At 38.5% G+C, this 5930-nt stretch overlaps 1 long non-coding RNA gene across 2 annotated transcripts; it reads left to right on the top strand.

The window, feature by feature from the left end:
• Positions 1–3647, top strand: LOC119308175. Of its 2 annotated transcripts, XR_005149890.1 has the most exons (5): positions 1–55; positions 687–751; positions 1403–1451; positions 2423–2793; positions 3336–3647. It is a non-coding gene; the product is annotated as an uncharacterized LOC119308175 (long non-coding RNA). The 2 variants fall into 2 exon arrangements; XR_005149889.1 differs by having other exon boundaries at positions 7–751.
• The last annotated feature ends 2283 nt before the right edge of the window (positions 3648–5930 follow it).

Genomic DNA, 5930 nt, shown 5'->3' with positions numbered 1-5930 from the left:
ATCACTGCTGCGCCTCGCTGTGTCCTAACTCCTGACCAATGTCCTTCAGCCTCTGGTAGCTCATTCACTTTTTAGTGTTAGATCTCCTTCTATCAAGGTTTAATGTTCTTGTACTATTTTTCTGAGACATGGTCACGGTTTCTTTATGCATGATTTTTTAAAGAAATCAAAGATCTTGTTATGTAATGTTTAGTATCTCTTTGTACCTTTGATTTATGCACCAAACTAGAGGTGGGCCATGAAGGCATGGATGTTCAATATTTTTTCCAATAATATATGGTGAAAAAACAATTTGATTTTCGTATACTTGTGTCTTTTCATGTTCACTTGGTCCATTAGTTTAATTTTTCTTGAACTTCTATTTGGAAGGAGGCAAATTGATCAGATGACACCATCTCACATCTCAGTGCCAGTCTATTGCAACATTGGCACATATTATTCTGATATGTAATATTCTGAATAATAATTTGATTATGTCCAAGTGAACAGTAGAAGAATTATCTGTCACGTGCATATTTGACATGGAATGCAGGAAGGGCCACAACTAATTGATGTTCTCATAATGCTACCATAATACTATGGTTCTCCTTTCTCAGTTCTGGGGAAGAGTTCACCAAAAGAATTTGCTTCTCTTTTGGTTCACTTTCAGTTACCCTTTGTCAACCCCTCTCTCATTTTGATTGCAGGATACTGTGCTTACTCCCATCTCCCGTGGATCGCAGGCTTTCAAAGGTGGGGCATGGGCTCAGAGGTGAGGCCACTAGCGGTTCAACTTTTTGCACATACAAGAAAATAAAATCAAGGTTCTCCTGCTGAATAGATATTGTGTTGTAAACTTTAATATACACACACACATGGATAAGTCAGTTAATGATTGCCTTCTGTGATCAAATTGGCTTGCTATTGTGAAGGAAATGAGTTGTTTGCTTCTGCTTCTGTGATCATGGGTTAGTTGGAAATCAGAACGTACGATTAATTATTAGAGAATGTCGCTCGCAGTTAATTTCTATAAATCTACACTACAAGCTAAATGTGTGCAATTTCTGTTGGGTTCCAATATAGAAATTTGGACAATATATAAGGATCAATACAAATCCTGCTGCCTTCTGATGAATAGATCTTTCAAAGGACATCTTCTAATACAGCAGCCACACATTGTTCTTACATATAAATCATATAAATGGATTCGTTCAGATTTATTTTGTTTCATGTCCATGAAAGTTCTCTCATCTTTTGATATGTGTTTTCTGTAGGGACTTACTTGGTGTGAAAATTATGCTCCTGCTTTATTAGCTAATATCAGGAACTATGTTTTAGTGTTTATTCCTTACCACTTCCATCCAATAAACTAATGTGCCTACTTTTGTACAATGTTCTTAACTGAAGTGGATTGTTCACGCAGGCACAAATTGGACTGACAAATGCTGATAGAGGAGGAGAACACCATGCAAGTACGTATGTGCCAAAATTGATAGATTTACCTCTAGGCATTGCATTATTTGCCGCAGTGTAGGTGTACTCTTTAAATAATTTGTAGGAGATAGCAAAGGACTAGATGAAGGATCCATTCCTTTTAATAACAGGTGGAAAGCATTCAGTTTAGTAAATATTGTATATACCCTTCTCCTGAAAAGTTCGATGTTGTTGCTTGAGAAAAAGGAAAATGCTCACAGATCAAATCCTTTGGTGCAATGATTAATTTTTAGGGATGCAAATTTTAAACTTCAGTCATGCTTTATTGGTCGTTTTTCTCCAATAATTATCTTCCATGTAGTATAAACATCTGGAGGTATAATTAGTTTTTATTTTATTTTGTACTATAAGATAATAACAATGCATACAGTGGAGACTGAATTAGCTTAGGAAATCAAAGGAAGTTCCTTTTGTAACTTGAAGAGTGTTCTTTCATATGTGTTGATAACAGTGTGCCTTTAATTAGTTTCTAGACATACTTTCCAAGTCTCATACCTGTATTATTCCTCTGTTTTCTTCTTTCAGTCCAATTATTTCTTGAGAACTAAAATAATCATATACTCTCTCCGTCCAGAATTACTTGACGCTGAAATGCACATCGAGATACATCCATTACAGTGTCAAGTAACTCTGGACGGTTGTTTCTCTTGATTTTTGAACCAAGTGTTATCTTGTTTTCTCGATAGGCAAGAAAGGTCCAACTGGCAAAAACATACGAGGATGTTTCTGCACTTCTCTTCCTCTATTGAGTTTATAATGCATATGAAAAAAAATGTATACCTGTTTCTGTTCTGGCACCTACATTATTTATTTATGCTCCTTTGACTCCTTTTGAATGTCTTATACTCTCTGCAATCACCAAATTGGAAGACATGCGCTTTTTAGGGCATCTTCAATGCAAGACTCTTATACACGCGCTTAAGAGAACTATTTTTTTTGTAAAATACAGTAAAAAGAAACACCCAAGCGCAGATCTGTTTCAACGCAGACGGTACCTGATGCTAATATAATTGGTCGGCGTAGCAGCGATCCATCCAACACGGCTAGAGATACCTAGGCACTCGGTGCTATTTCTCGCGTCAATGCACCCCTATGCCGGGAGTCGAAGGAAAGTAAACATAGACGCATATTGTGTTCAACGTGATGATACAAGCGAGAGTTGGCCTATGCCGCCAACTGATTTGCGGCAGCGTGGAAGGAGTGTTCAAAAGCAGCAGGAGCAGTTATTCTACTGCTGGTCGGAGGGAGAGCTTGGCAAGGGAGATAGAGGGAGCTCTACAATCACAATCTTGGCATAAAACCCGATGGCATCATGCCCACGTAAGCTTCTTCCATGTTCCAATTCTTGCACATGTTGGTCTTTTACTGTCAAAGCATACGAAATCTTAGATGTTGTTGACAAAAGGCCGAGATACAATATTTCAATTGCAGACTATATATTATTCAGCAAGTACGTTCGCAAAAAAATTGATCTCAGCAGGTTGGTGTTCATGTACAGGTTGCCATATGAGAATATACAGCGTATGGGTCAAATCTCAAAACAAATGGCCCATTCTGACCATAACTATTCCAAAAGCATTGATAGGCTTTTTTAAACATCAAGCTATCTGAATGTTGATGTCAGCAGTGTCCAAAATCCAAATGGTTATGTTTGTTCAGGTTTTCCTCATTTTTATGTTCTTTGAATTAAAGTAGGGCTTGAGGTTAATAATAAATGATTGTTGGTAACTTAACTAGCTCCTGAGAATAATTTGTGATATAGCTTGCTCCTATATGTGTCATTGACAACGTTCTAATGTCACAACTTTTTTTTATCATGCACTCTTACAAGGTCATTTCTTCTTGTTTGTTTTTGTGAGCAGAGCAACCTCCTTCTGGGTGACAAAAGAATTAGGTCCAGATAATTCGTTCTTTGAGCAAAGCAACTTTGTTGGGGATGCGAAAAGAAGTTTCAGTTTTCTTACTAATGTGGCAATCAGTTTTCCTTATGTTGGTTTTGTACTAAACATGATCATTTATGAAAGACCTTGAAAGAACTCTATACAGTATGTCAATCAAGAAAATCAGGTAGCTTTTTGGGCGTTCTCTCTTAGTATTACAACCTTAATCCTTGTTGGGTTTGAAAGAAATTGTGTTAAACATGGTTATGAGCTTATTGGATCTTAAACAAACTACATTACATGTGTAGTAATTTTAGTAGCTAGACATGCATACTCTGCTACGTTAGATTTAGGAGAAAGAGTTGTTTTATTCATTCATCTGGATTTTTTTGTCTATAATGCTGATCTATTTTTTCATCTTTTGATCTTCTTTACTTCAGTTGTGCTCTTGTTACATTAACTCAGCATGACATAATGTTTTGTGCTAACATGATTCATGGTTGCAGGCTGCCGCGAGAGAAAACTGGGAGTCCCCTAGGAACAAAATAAAAAAGGTCCCAACCTCTTGTCGATGCTTATCTTAAAAACTTGGCATGAATTTTGTTTCTTACATATATTTGTCCATGGTTACCTTTTTCAAACAAGCTTTAGCTTCTACAATGGGATAAGGCCTCACATGAGTGACTGAAAAATCGTCCCTTTTTAAAATTTACCTGATAGTGTCGGGATTTAAATATTTCCTCGGACTATTGTTTGCATGCATAATTTCTGTCATGCAATTCTGAACTATCACTGTTCGGTACTTGAGAATTAATAGCCTAGGAAATTTTGGCTCTCCCCGTCATGCATGAGGTATGTGCGAGGTTGAGGTTAGGTTATTGATGCTACTGTTTCACTGGTTTATTACAATATCTTTGATGACCTACTAATCTTTTGTTTGAATCATGCTTGTATAAATCCTTCTTGAGGTTGCCGAAGTCAGACACCAGAAGTTGTGGCGAGGATGTACCAAGCGCACGCAGGTGATGAACACCTAGGGAATAATGCACCTATATAGGATTAGGAATCTGTTTGTATCAATGAAATTGTTATGAAATTGTTGTGCATGCTCGTAAGTATATGTTCTCCTATCTTGGCAAATGAAATGATTGATTAGAAAACTATTTTTGATCGATGAAAGGATGGATGTATGGACATCTTGTTATGCAGATGTCATGTGTGAAACTCTTTTCAGTTATATTGTCTTGACCCGTTTAGGATGGCACAACCAGTTTCTACCACAACTATTGCGGTATCAAGTATCAAGGTGAGGCACTTATATGTGATTATCAGTCAACATGAGCTATAACAAGTTGAAGGTCCAGCTATCTCCAGGGGTTCACTACCACAGACCGATGGGTTTGAATTTTGATGTGTGTGTGAGTGGGGTGTAAGAGGAAATTTGAGCTGACTGCATCATGCACAACTGCCAGAGGTGGCAAGTTTGGATAGAGGGTGGAGAGACGAAAATAGTGGATGAAATAAGAAAAAGAAAAGCAGATGAAGCGTTATTTAATGGTAAAAGAATTGTCGATAACACCACCCTATTTGCACGAGTATCATAAAGGTTTATATTAAACTACAAAAATATGTATGCTCTGTAGCAACGGATGGGCAATTAACTTGCAATGGATTCAGGGAAATACACCATCCAGTTAACGTCTAGGGGGGAAAGGAGCCATCGACGTGGTTGCACAAGACACCAATTTACCTGGAGGTCACCCTCGGCATTGAAAATCGACCTGGGAGGGCCAGATCGATGACACAGATCGCCGAGGTAGAAATCGTATTGTATGAAGCCCATGGCACCGGAAATCGCCATGGGATGGCCATATTGATGTCGTCGCTGAATCCGGCTACTCATCGTGACATATATGTGCTCACCACAGCTCATCAGATCCGACCAAAACAGATAACCGGGGAGGGGATGGGCGACATAGTGATTGATGGGAGGGGAGGGGATGGTGAGCGTGGATGGAAGGTGGCAGCGACATGCCATGGTGGGGATATATGGTGGCAGCAACGCCGTGGCAGAGAGAACGGGTGTGAGGGGTGGTTGCAGTGAGAGAATCGGTTGCGAGGGGGACACGAGGTCCATTATGCTAGAGTCAACACGAGGTCAGAAGTTTTGCGAGAAGGAAACTATCCAGACGTTGGCAACATTATTTGATAACTGGCTTGGGATAGACAACGACGTCTCATCGTGCAACATGATAAGTAAAGTATTTTTTCTATTGTTATCATGGTTTATTGTTATTTCTAATAGCTTCACTTTTAGATTTATCTTCCCTATGCATCCATCGGCCGATACATTTTATACGTCATCGATAAAGAGGCACGTCGTCTATATATTATGGACCCTATTCAAACATCACAATCGTTAGAGGATAAATGTTTGAGGCATGCACTGAAATTAAAAAGTTTTGCAAGGGATTTCAAAGAAGCACTCGAAATAAAGCTGCCTGGTTGAAATTCCGATATATCTAAATGACAACATTTATTTCCATTTGGTATTTCAACGAGTATAGACGGGTAATG

Source organism: Triticum dicoccoides, chromosome 5B (genome assembly GCF_002162155.2).
Source record: "Triticum dicoccoides isolate Atlit2015 ecotype Zavitan chromosome 5B, WEW_v2.0, whole genome shotgun sequence".
Taxonomy (NCBI): domain Eukaryota; kingdom Viridiplantae; phylum Streptophyta; class Magnoliopsida; order Poales; family Poaceae; genus Triticum; species Triticum dicoccoides.
Note: the sequence above shows the minus strand (reverse complement) of the source record. Positions and strands in the feature narration are given on the sequence as shown.